This window comes from Geotrypetes seraphini, chromosome 5 (genome assembly GCF_902459505.1).
Source record: "Geotrypetes seraphini chromosome 5, aGeoSer1.1, whole genome shotgun sequence".
Classification (NCBI taxonomy): domain Eukaryota; kingdom Metazoa; phylum Chordata; class Amphibia; order Gymnophiona; family Dermophiidae; genus Geotrypetes; species Geotrypetes seraphini.
The window spans coordinates 270885435-270897682 of NC_047088.1; positions in this window are offsets into that span (position 1 = coordinate 270885435).

The window sequence follows — 12248 nt, forward strand, 5'->3', positions numbered from 1 at the left end:
AAAAAGGTTGAAAAACACTGGTCTAAGGCGTACTATCCCGTCCGTGTTCCTTTTCCTATCACTAATATACCTGAAGAAGGATTTGTCCCCTTCCTTAATGTTTTTTGCCAGAGTTTCTTCCACTAGAAGTTTGGCCTCCCTAACTGCCGTCTTGACCGCTGCAGACCTGGTCCTATATTCTACTTTAGCTTCTCTTTTCTGCGTACGCTTGTAGGAAAGAAATGCTTTTTTTCTTCTCCTTAACGAGCTGCGAGATCTCCTTAGTGAGCCATTGGGGTTTATTGTTTTTTTGCCGTTTGTCTACTAATTTTATGTAGCGACTAGTTGCTTCGTGTATGGATGATTTCAGGGACGACCACATAGCTTCCACATTGCCAGTCTCTGCTTGGTCCTGCAGCGTCTGATGGACGAAATCTCCCATGCGTGCAAAGTCGGTGCCCTGGAAATTGAGTACCTTTGTTTTTGTGATTGATTTGGGGAAGCCTTTCCTAAGGTTGAACCATACCATATTATGGTCACTGGAGGCTAGCGTATCTCCTACCGAGACCTCTGAGACGCTTTCCCCGTTGGTGAGTACCAGATCGAGGATCGCCTGGGCCCTAGTGGGCTCCGTTACCATTTGTTTGAGATGTGCTCCCTTTATGGAGGTTAATAGCCTCCTGCTGCTACTGGTTGTCGCTGAAAATGTGTTCCAGTCTGCATCAGGCATGTTGAAGTCCCCTAGCAGTACAGTGTTGCCCCGTAGGGTGATATACACTATGTCTTCAATTAATTCTGCGTCCATGTCTTCCAGTTGTCTTGATGGTCTGTATACCACACCAAGATATAAGCATTTTTTGCCGCCTCTTGCCAGGTTTACCCAGAGGGACTCCCCGGTGTACTTGACATCTGTGATCCTGGTGGTTTTGATGTCCTCTTTAATGTATAGTGCTACCCCTCCACCCAACCTGCCTTCTCTGTCCTGCCGAAGTAAATTGTACCCTGGTATAGCCATATCCCACCCATGTGAGCCCGTGAACCAAGTTTCGGATATCGCCACCACGCCTAGGTTGGCATCCCTTATTTCAGTTTCCAGTTCTAGAATTTTATTGCCTAAACTGTGTGCATTAACATACATGGCCCTCCACACCTTGTGTTTACTAAGTCCCTGTGAGGCGTTTCCTATCTGAGTCTGTGTGGCTCCTAGAGAACTATTTGCAATGTGGGTCCTTACCTCGGAAGCAGAGTATCGATTCATCCCATCAGGATAGTTCCTTTCCACACCAGTATGTGAGTAGGTACCCTCCCCCAACTTACCTAGTTTAAAGCCCTCCGAAGCAGGTGGGCTAGTCGGTGTCTGAAGATGTTCTTACCCCTACTGGTCAAATGGAGTCCGTCTGGTCCCTGAAGTCCTTGTAGCGCCTCTCCATGATTCAGGAATCCAAAGTTCATATCCCGACACCATCCCTGCAGCCACTCGTTAGTTCTCAGGATATATTCATCTCTGGCTCTTCAATTGCCTCTAACTGGGAGGATTGATGAGAAGACCACCTGCGCACCCGTCTGCTTAAGCCTTACACCCAGGGCTCCGAAGTCTCTGGTGATGGTCTCCAGGGTGTTCCTGGCAGTGTCGTTGGTTCCTATGTGGACAAGAAGCATGGGAAAATGGTCATGAGGCGTGAGTAGTTTATCCAGGCTGGTGGTGACGTCCCGTATCCTGGCTCCTGGCAGACAGCAAACCTCCCTTGAATGTGTATCCGGTCTGCAGATTGGACCCTCGGTGCCCCTCAGCATGGAGTCCCCAATGACTATTACTCTGCGCTTCTTCTGTTGTGGGGGGGGGGGGGGAGTCGGACAGCAGATGGAGCTGTGTGTTGGGCCTGCTCCTGTTCTTCGTCGGAAGCCTCTTCCTGAAGAATCTGAAATCTATTCCTCAGTACGAGTTGAGGGGTTGACGTAGGGTTGGCCTGTTGGGAAGAAAAAGAAGAAGATGAAGAGATTGAAAAAGGGGGAGGGGGTCTCCTACGTTTGCCTGTGGAAGAGGTCACCAGCTGCCAGGTGTCATTTCCACCAGCCATTTCCTGAATCCCAATTGTTGGTTTCAAATCTGATGATTTGGGCGTCTCGAGAATGGACTTGTCGTGGGCCTTGCCTATGATTTGGGACAACTCCTGGATGACTTCGTCGATGTAGGTTTCGTCCTCTCGGATGCTTCTTAGGCGTATCATCTCCTCCCTGAGGCTCCACAGTTCCTGCATGAGGGCTCCATCCAGCTGATCGGCCTCCTCTGTCTGCGTGGAGACTGAAATGTAATGCCGGGGGGTGGACTCGGTCTGCACGGAGACCTCTGTCCACCGTCCTGGGTCCTCCTCCCTCTGCACACAGACAGTGATCCCCTCCTGGATTCCCATGGCGACTGGAATGCTGGATTTGATTGTAGACTTGGCGCTTCTCGTCCTCCCTGCCATTTCCAAGTTGTGAATTAGGTATGCCTGTCAGTAAATTAGAAAAAGAGAGAAATTTAGGGAAGAGAGAAAGAAAAAAATAAAAATAAAACAAAGAAAATAGTTAATGAAAGTTAATGGCAGATTGTGAAAAATTTGGGTGTCTGAGAGATTTGGGTGTCTGAGAGATTTAATACGAGGTTAAAGGATTTGGGTTATAAGTATAGTGTTGGCCTGACATATTGTAATCACAAAACAGAAAATAAAATTAGTTTTTCTACCTTTTGTTGTCTGGTTATTTTTCAAATCTTGTTGTATAGGGTCATGAAATGGTTAACTGTTGTTTGAAATACTGCTCTGGCCTACATAGCTGGAAACAGTGTACAATCTGCTGACATCATCTGCTTGAAATGTATGTCCCTGCCTTACCACATTGTAAGCTAAATAGATAAGAGTTTGAGCTATGATGTACCCTGCCCTCCTGAACATGTAACAGTTAGAACTGCAAGGCTTAGATAAGCAGGTAAATGAACTAGCTTCCTATAGGACTATAAGTTGTACCCCTGAACCTATCACAAGTGCTGGCTTAGGACCAATAATAATTGTAGAAAAGTTATAGAAGTAACAAATGAGAAGTTGTAGATTTTGCATATATTAGTTTGTGAAAAGGGCATAAAAGTCCGTGCATTTCCTGTTTCTGGCACTCTTGTAAGCAGGCTGCTCACTGCACAAGAGTCCGACATGCTATAAATAAACCTCTTGTACTTTCTTCACACCTCTGACTTTGTGTGTTCAAGTGACCTTTCAGTTGGTCCAAGGCTCTGGTTGTCTTCTGATAACTTGCTTGCCAGGGTCTCCTTCTTCCTTCTTTCTGCATGCTAACCATCCATCTGCCATCTCTGTCCTCCCCGTTTCCCTTCCCTCCCCAGGAGGTCTGGCATCTTTCCTTTTTTCGTCTCCCTCCACAGATCCATCTTTTCTTAACTACACTTTCGTCCAGCATCTCTCCCTCCTTCCCTACCACCCTAGGGTCCACCATCTCTCCCTTTCTTTTTCCAACTACCCTCCTATCCAGTATCTCTATCCCCCCTCCACACCATCCCTTGTGTCCAACTTCTCTCTCTTTCTGTTCCTTTCCTTCCTAAAAACCATGGTCCATCAACTCTCTCCCTCTCCTCTATTTTCAGACCCATTATTTCTTCCCACCCAAAGTCCGGCATATGCGCGTCTCTTTGAACCCCCCTTTCCCTCCGTGTACTTCTACACCAGGGCCCCCCTCCCCTGAAGACCTGCACCCCCCAAAGGCCTGACCCCCCCTTGAAGGCCTGTCCCCCCCTTGAAGGCCTGCTTGCCTGTCCCCCCCTTGAAGGCCTGCCTGCCTGTCCCCCTTGAAGGCCTGCCTGCCTGTCCCCCTTGAAGGCCTGCCTGCCTGTCCCCACCCTTGATGGCCTATACCCCCCCTTGAAGGCCTATACCCCCCCTTGAAGGCCTGCCTGCCTGTCCCCATTGAAGGCCTGCCTGCCTGCCCCCCCCCTTGAAGGCCTATCCCCCCCTTGAAGGCCTGCCTGCCCGCCCCACCCTGAAGGCCTGATGCCCCACCTCACCCCGAAGGACCGCTCGCCCCCCAACCCTGAAGGATCGCTTATCCCCCTGGCCTCCCCGCACCACCTATGGTAGCTCGCAGCAAGATCGTGATGCCAGTGATCCCTGTGCTGCTTCCTCCGTCGCGGTCCCGCCCCTCCTCTGACATTAGAGGAGGGGCGGGACCGCGGCGGAGGAAGCAGCGCAGGGATCGCTGGCATCGCGATCCCGCTGCAGGCTGCTTCTCCACGGCAAACGGTGCAGGGGGTGGGGGGCAGGTGGAACCGTACGCCAATGGCTTCAAGGCCGGGAGCACCCCCTCAGGGCTTGCACCCGGGGCGGACCATCCCTCCCCCCACCCCCCCGCCCCCCCTTGGTACGCCACTGGATTCATGAAATCACCAGACAACAAAGGTAGGAAAAATGATTTTATTTTCAATTTAGTGATCAAAATTGTGTCTGAATTTATATTTGCTGTCTATATTTTGCACTATGGCCCCCTTTTATTAAACCGCAATAGCGGGTTTTAGCGCAGGGAGCATATGAGCGTCGAGAGCAGCGCTGGGCATTCAGAGCAGCTCCCTGTGCTAAAAACTGCTATTGTGGTTTAGTAAAAAGGGAGGGGGGTATATTTGTCTATTTTTGTATGGTTGTTACTGAGGTGACAGTGCATAGAGTCATCTGCCTTGACCTCTTTGAAAAAACCCCGGAATATAAATGATAATTAACATTTTCTCTGCGTACAGTGTGCTTTGAGTTTTTTTAAAATTTTATTGTTGGTAGATCATTTTGACTTGGTCATTTTAAAAGTAGCTCGCATGCCCAAAAAGTGTGGGCACCCCTGCACTAGAGAATATCAAAAGAGAAGTGAACCAACACAAGCTGAGGGTCCAATGCTCAGGCCAAGGGTCATGCTGCGATCTGCTCATTTTGTTTCATCACTGTCATGACGTTGAGCTCAGCAGAGGCTCACTTTTCACCCCGTGTTTATTCTTTGAATGACTCAAGACATCTTCTTCAGACACATTTTATTTTCATCATAAAGAATATTTTGCAATTAGTGATTCATGCTATTTCTTAAGAAGTCGCTAGTCTTCCTGGATCGAGGCTCTTGTGAGAAACCTTTTCTGCTCTGAGTCAGACTTATTTTCACTCCTAGTACAAGGAAAACATAGAAAATCCAGCTTTCAATCTACTTCCTTATTCCTGAGTCAGATTCTTTGGCACCAACTCACTGTACTGTGTTTGAAGCATAACGTGAGAAGCGGACAAGCTCAGATGTGTGCTCAGCCCTCCCCTTTCCTTCAGTTCTGTACCTTTAACCTGATTATTATTTTTCCAGCATTATCACTTTTCAAGCATTACTCTAAGCTTCCGCCCTGTAACTCACAAACAAAAATAGAGCCTGTAATTTAGGGGTGCTGAGAAAAGACGATGCCAAGTGTTCAGCCCAACCTTCCATCCATCAACGGAAGAATTTCTCACTCTTAATACTCCAAGTTTACGAAAAGTTAAGAGTAATAATTCAGTGCAATATCCTGTATGCAATGTGGGGCAAAGCAGGAGGAATCCCAGGACATATCCTTAGGGGAAGGCATTGCATCGAAAGAACGATGACCCAGTTTTGAATCTGCCGAGAAAAGGGAGGAACTTGAAAGAGGGACACACTGAGGAGTGGAGAGTAAGGTCTCTTTCTGCTCACCTCCCACTTGGAGGGAATGCGAAGGGCCAGAGAGGGTTCCCAGATTGAGATTGGATCCTGGGGACAAGAAAAAGGCTGGAGGGGAATTCCTTACAGAAGAATAAGAGCTTGGAGGTCTGTGTCCCCTAGAAATGACAAGGAAAAGAGAAAATCTGGAGACTAGGAGACACTCGATGAAGTTACAGGGAAATACTTTTAAAACCAATAGGAGGAAATATTTGTCACACAGAGAATAGTTAAGCTCTGGAACACATTGCGAGAGGATGTGGCAAGAGTGGATAGTGTAGCTGGTTTTAAGAAAGGTTGGGACAATTTCCTGGAGGAAAAGTCCATAGTCTGCTATTGAGAAAGACATGGGGGAAGCCAGTGCTTGCCAGACCCACGATCCATCAAGCCCAGTAGCCCGTTCTCACGGTGCCCAATCCAGGTCACTAGTACTTGGCAAAAACCCAAGGTGTAGCAATATTCCATGATAATCCCCCTATCCAATAATAGATGGTCTTTGCATGAATGGGCAGGGAACACTTGACAGGTCATGGACCTGATGGACCTCTGGTCTGATCCCGGTGGAGGCAACTTCTTATGTTCTTAATGGATTCCTCCTCCTTACATCTAATAGCTCAATTATTTCTTGAAACAGCCATTTGGGTCTATCATTTGGTTTGGGGAAAGGCTACTTCCAGTGCTTGCAGCTCTTATGACTTTAGAACTAGTCTTGTCAATTGGACCCTTTCAGTTCCCCTTTCTAGAGAAAAACAAGCTTTCTGTTTAACTCTTGTTCTTAGCTTTGTTTTCCTCGGCCGGCTCTATGTGCAGCTGATGATATAATTTTCTTGCTGGGTTTTATGATAAAATTAGAGTGCTTGACGGAGCCATTGCACTAAGAACTAGAAAGCTGGTAAATGTGACAATACGGACAATTGTACAATTCTCCTGTAGATTACAACAGGGACACTCCATCGAGCACTCTAATTTTCCCTAGAAATGATGGTCAAGGTTACCACATTGGAAAATATATCAATTTATTGATTATAAACAAAATTTCATGACATTCAGCACCAATTAGAAAAATCTGGTATTTATAAAAGTACCAAAAAAGAAGAAAGGGGAACTGAAAGGGTCCAATGACAGCTTCTAAAGTCATAATAGCTGCAAGCACTGGAAGTAGCCTTTCCCCAAACCAAATGATAGACCCGAATGGCTGTTTCAAGAAATAATTGAGGTATTAGATGTAAGGAGGAGGAATCCATTTACGCAAAGCCCATCTATTATTGGATAGGGTGATTAGTCGGTGACATTCTTTTGTGAAGGGAGCAATATTCCATGCTACCAATCCAGGGCAAGCAGTGGCTTCCCCCATGTCTTTCTCAATAACAGACTATGGACTTTTCCTCCAGGAACTTGTCCAAACCTTTCTTATCCACTCTTACCAAAGAGTAGCATGGAGTCTTGCTACTCTTTGGGTTTTTGCCAGGTACTTGTGACCTGGATTGGCCACTGTGGGAAAAGGTCTGACCCACTATGGCTATTCTTACGTTCTTAATGAAGGCAGTAGAATCCAGTGATTATCCACAGTCACCAGTCGGAGAGCCACATCTGGACAGAGCGATTGATAAGAGCAGGGAGGCATCTGCCTCTGTTAACCCAGTTTCAAAATTTGCTCCTGTGTAGTCCATTGCCTATTTTATTTTTGTTTCCAGCATCAGATTTAGCTCAACCTGATATGAAGTTAAGATGCACCAAACATAAGAATAGCCATATAACATAACATCGTACTTATAAACCACGGAACTGTAAGTTCAACGCGGTTAACAAAAGATTAATAATAAAATAACATAAGAAGCATAGAAATTATTTCATCAGATATTTTGAGAAAAGGTAAGTTTTCAATTGGGTTTTAAAATGTATGTAAGAGCAAACACTACACAATAGAAGTCCAAAATCCTTACCGTAGGAAGCAGCCTGGAATGCTAATTATGTTCCAAAGATTTCTTGCTTTTACATAGTAACATAGTAACATAGTAGATGACGGCAGATAAAGACCCGAATGTCCATCCAGTCTGCCCAACCTGATTCAATAAAAAAAATTTTTTTTTAATTTTTTCTTCTTAGCTATTTCTGGGCAAGAATCCAAAGCTTTACCCGGTACTGTGCTTGGGTTCCAACTGCCGAAATCTCTGTTAAGACTTACTCCAGCCCATCTACACCCTCCCAGCCATTGAAGCCCTCCCCTGCCCATCCTCCACCAAACGGCCATACACAGACACAGACCGTGCAAGTCTGCCCAGTAACTGGCCTAGTTCAATCTTTAATATTATTTTCTGATTCTAAATCTTCTGTGTTCATCCCACGCTTCTTTGAACTCAGTCACAGTTTTACTCTCCACCACCTCTCTCGGGAGCGCATTCCAGGCATCCACTACCCTCTCCGTAAAGTAGAATTTCCTAATATTGCCCCTGAATCTACCACCCCTCAACCTCAAATTATGTCCTCTGGTTTTACCATTTTCCTTTCTCTGGAAAAGATTTTGTTCTACGTTAATACCCTTCAAGTATTTGAACGTCTGAATCATATCTCCACTGTCTCTCCTTTCCTCTAGGGTATACATATTCAGGGCTTCCAGTCTCTCCTCATACGTCTTCTGGCGCAAGCCTCCTATCATTTTTGTCGCCCTCTTCTGGACCGCCTCAAGTCTTCTTACACCAGATATGGTCTCCAAAACTGAACACAATACTCCAAGTGGGGCCTCACCAATGACCTGTACAGGGGCATCAACACCTTCTTCCTTCTACTGACTACGCCTCTCTTTATACAGCTCAGCATCCTTCTGGCAGCAGCCACTGCCTTGTCACACTGTTTTTTCGCCTTTAGATCTTCAGACACTATAACCCCAAGGTCCCTCTCCCCGTCCGTGCATATCAGCTTCTCTCCTCCCAGCATATACGGTTCCTTCCTATTATGAATCCCCAAATGCATTACTCTGCATTTCTTTGCATTGAATTTTAGTTGCCAGGCATTAGACCATTCCTCTAACTTTTGCAGATCCTTTTTCATATTTTCCACTCCCTCTTCGGTGTCTACTCTGTTACAAATCTTGGTATCATCTGCAAAAAGGCACACTTTTCCTTCTAACCCTTCAGCAATGTCACTCACAAACATATTGAACAGGATTGGCCCCAGCACCGAACCCTGAGGGACTCCACTAGTCACCTTTCCTTCCTTCGAGCGACTTCCATTAACCACCACCTTCTGGTGTCTGTCCGACAGCCAGTTTCTGACCCAGTTCACCACTTTGGGTCCTAACTTCAGCCCTTCAAGTTTGTTCAACAGCCTCCTATGAGGAACTGTATCAAAGGCTTTGCTGAAATCCAAGTAAATTACATCTAGCATATGTCCTCGATCCAGCTCTCTGGTCACCCAATCAAAAAATTAAATCAGGTTCGTTTGGCACGATTTACCTTTTGTAAAGCCATTTTGCCTCGGATCCTGTAACCCATTAGATTCAAGGAAGTACACTATCCTTTCTTTCAGCAACACTTCCATTATTTTTCCAACAACTGAAGTGAGGCTCACCGGCCTGTAGTTTCCTGCTTCATCCCTGTGACCACTTTTATGAATAGGGACCACATCCGCTCTCCTCCAATCCCCAGGAATCACTCCTGTCTCCAGAGATTTGTTGAACAAGTCTTTAATAGGACTCGCCAGAACCTCTCTGAGCTCCCTTAGTATCCTGGGATGGACCCGTCTGGTCCCATCGCTTTGTCCACCTTCAGTTTTTCAAGTGAACACAGAACAGAAGTATTTGTTTAGCACATTTGCTTTCTCCTCATCACTCTCCACATATTTGTTCCCAGCATCTTTTAGCCTAGCAATTCCATTTTTTATCTTCCTCCTTTCACTAATATATCTGAAAAAATTTTTATCTCCCTTTTTTACATTTTTAGCCATTTGTTCTTCCGCCTGTGCCTTCGCCAAACGTATCTCTCTCTTGGCTTCTTTCAGTTTCACCCTGTAGTCCTTTCTGCTCTCCTCTTCTTGGTTTTTTTTATATTTCATGAACGCCAACTCTTTCACCTTTATTTTCTCAGCCAATAGGTTGGAGAACCATATCGGCTTCCTTTTTCTCTTGTTTTTATTGATTTTCTTCACATAAAGGTCCGTAGCCATTTTTATCGCTCCTTTCAGCTTAGACCACTGTTTTTCCACTTCTCTTATGTCCTCCCATCCTAACAGCTCTTTCTTCAGGTACTTTCCCATTGCATTAAAGTCCGTACGTTTGAAATCTAGGTCTTTAAGTATCGTGCGGCCGCTCTCCACTTTAGCCGTTATATCAAACCAAACCGTTTGATGATCGCTACTTCCCAGGTGAGCACCCACTCAAACATTAGAGATACTCTCTCCATTTGTGAGGACCAGATCCAATATCGCTTTTTCCCTTGTGGATTCCGTCACCATTTGTCTGAGCAGAGCCTCTTGAAAGGCATCCACAATTTCCCTACTTCTTTCTGATTCCGCAGATGGAACATTCCAGTCAGCATCCGGCAGGTTGAAATCTCCTAACAGCAGAACCTCCTCTTTCCTTCCAAACTTTTGGATATCCACAATCAGATCCTTATCAATTTGCTGTGATTGAGTCGGAGGTCTGTAGACTACACCCACGTAGATAGAAGTTCCATCTTCTCTTTTCAGAGCAATCCATATCGCTTCTTCCTCTCCCCAGGTCCCTTGCATTTCGGTCGCTTGGATATTGATCTTTACATAGAGAGCTACTCCTCCACCTTTATGACCATCTCTGTCTTTCGTAAAAAGATTATATCCCGGTATGTTTGCATCCCATCCATGTGATTCACTGAACCATGTCTCTGTGATAGCAACAATATCTAGATCTGCCTCTAATATCAGGGCTTGCAGATCATGAACTTTGTTGCTTAGACTGCGAGCATTTGTGGTCATCGCTTTCCAGCTATTTTTCAGCGATAATCTCCTTTTTCGTATGGATTTTTGTGTCGTTTCACTTTCCGTTGCAATACTAAGAAATGAGTTGCTGATATTGCTTATGTTGCAGCCTTTACTACTATCACATCTTTTCTTTTGCCGGGGGTGGTCTCTATAATTGTCCTTCGTACATACACCACCCCCACCTTCTAGTTTAAATGCCTAGAAAAATATTGTCTAAATTTCTTTGCAAGGTTTCTTTTTCCTGCTGTAGTAATATGTAGCCCATCAGTGCAATATAGCTTCTTGTCCTTCCATGTATTTCCCCATCCTCCTATGTACCTGAAGCCTTCTTGATGACACCAGGCTCTGAGCCATCTATTAAAGTCAAACAGTGTGCAATCCTCACTCAGCAGGATAAACCATTCAAAACAGAACAGACCAACTTGTGACGTTCTTCAATTTTCTTTATTCAAAAACTTTTCTTTTTTCTTATCATTCTTGCTCCAATGCTCAAATGCCCGACGGGACCCGTTTTGCCAAACTGGCTTTATCAAGGGTTCCAGCTCCTGCCCCGGCTGCAAGAGGAAGCTAAATTAAGTGCTCCTTGCTGGAACCCTTGATAAAGCCAGTTTGGCGAAACAGGTCCCGTCGGGCATTTGAGCATTGGAGCAAGAATGATAAGAAAAAAGAAAAGTTTTTGAATAAAGAAAATTGAAGAACGTCACAAGTTGGTCTGTTCTGTTTTGAATGGTTTATCCTTCTGAGTGAGGATTGCACACTGTTTGAGTTGTTCAACTTACCTCACTTCCTATCTTCAAGAACCTCTTTTGTAGTGTTTACTGCCATCTATTAAAGTCCTCTGTGTTTTTCACTCTTTGCTCTCCTTTTCCATATGCAGGCAGTATTTCAGAAAAAGCTAAAGTCTTTACAAAAGGTTTCACGCCCTCACCAAGCTCCCGAAAAGCTTTCTGTGCTGCAAGTGTGGAGTTGTTGGCCAAGTCATTTGTTCCCAGATGGATAACATCAGTGTTAAAATCCTTAGTTTCTTCCTTAATTATAGTCAGTATTTGCCTGGAACTCCCGGTAGCTGAGAATCCTGGAAGACATTTCACTATTTTGGTCTCCTCGTCCTGTGTTCCAAGGTTAATGCCTCTGATGATGGAATCCCCCAACAGTAATAGTTTTCTGTTTTTGGCTTTTTTATTTGTACTTAGGGTGCGCTTGTTCTCTTAAGTTACCTTCATTGGTTCCAGTCCCACCTCCCTTCTGTTTTCTTGAGTATCGCAGTGCACTAGTTGAGCGAAGGAATTCTGTAGAGGTAATATTAGTGAAGGTGGATGTTTCTGTGTTACATGTCGCAGTCTTCCTGAGCCTACTGTGACCCATTTATTCCTGGGCTGTTTTATTTTTTGAGGTAGAGGTGGTAAGTTGGTATGATTTTGTGGAGTGATGGAAGCTGCTTTAATTGTATTCAATTCCTGTTTAAGTTTGCAGAGCTCCTCCTTAATACTGGCAAGTTGAAGACAGATGGGGCAAGCCTTAAGCCTCCAAATAGTATGTCTTAGAATTAAAGCACCACAGTGATTGCATAGAATAAAGGTCAT